A 1,010-nucleotide genomic window follows, 5' to 3' on the forward strand; every position below is an offset into this window, starting at 1 on the left:
GCAGTATACCCAGTACTAGCCAGTATACAGCGCAGTATACCCAGTACTAGCCAGTATACAGCGCAGTATACCCAGTACCACGCGTTAGACTACACCGCTGCTGTCCTCCTGGAGCCGATCAGTTCTCCAGAACAGTTACTAGACACATTAAAAGATTAAATATTAAACATGAAGTCAAATATAAAATGCATTCATTTAAAATATAAAATGCATTTATTTGAAATTTAAAACTTAGTTTATACAAACACACAAACATACAGCTACACACACACACACACACACACATAGAGATACACACACACACACACACACACATACGGCTAGAGATACACACACACACACACACACACACGGATACAGGTACACACACACACACACACACACGGATACAGCTACACACACACACACACACACACACACATAGAGATACACACACACACACACACACATGGATAGAGATACACACACACATACACACACACACACACACACACACGCATGGATAGAGATACACACACACACACACACACACACATACACACACACACACACACACACACACACATGGATAGAGGTACACACACACACACACAAACATAAAATTACCCAGCTCCATTTTCTTCCCTCTAATTGGTCCCTGAGTGCTCGCCGTTCATTTCAATTATCGCATCGTCATGGTGATCTCTATGGCGAAATATAGCGGCAATTCCCTGAGAATCACCGTGGTCGTATTTCAGTTTGGAGACATTGTTAAAAGAGGGAGCCTGAAGTGTGGTTCTCCTGGTGTGCGTGAGGCTGGTGAAACCGTTGCATTATGGGTATTCTGACAGTGGAGTTAACGGGGGAGTGTGTGTCTGTCCCTCGCTCTATGAGCGTCTCATGGACATGGCTGTGTCTCTATGAGCGTCTCATGGACACGGCTGTGTCTATATTGGCTGTGTCTCTATGAGCGTCTCATGGACACGGCTGTGTCTCTATGAGCGTCTCATGGACATGGCTGTGTCTCTATG

The 1,010-nt window shown here is 45.0% G+C and overlaps 1 protein-coding gene across 1 annotated transcript in view; it reads right to left on the reverse strand.

The window, feature by feature from the left end:
* The window catches only part of mgat4b (alpha-1,3-mannosyl-glycoprotein 4-beta-N-acetylglucosaminyltransferase B), a gene marked incomplete at its 5' end in the record, with an annotated part of 14,391 nt that overhangs the window by 7,938 nt on the left and 5,443 nt on the right, over positions 1–1,010 (reverse strand). The gene's annotated exons all lie outside the window — the stretch shown is intronic.

The sequence above is a fragment of the Etheostoma cragini genome, chromosome 10 (genome assembly GCF_013103735.1).
Source record: "Etheostoma cragini isolate CJK2018 chromosome 10, CSU_Ecrag_1.0, whole genome shotgun sequence".
Taxonomy (NCBI): Eukaryota; Metazoa; Chordata; class Actinopteri; order Perciformes; family Percidae; genus Etheostoma; species Etheostoma cragini.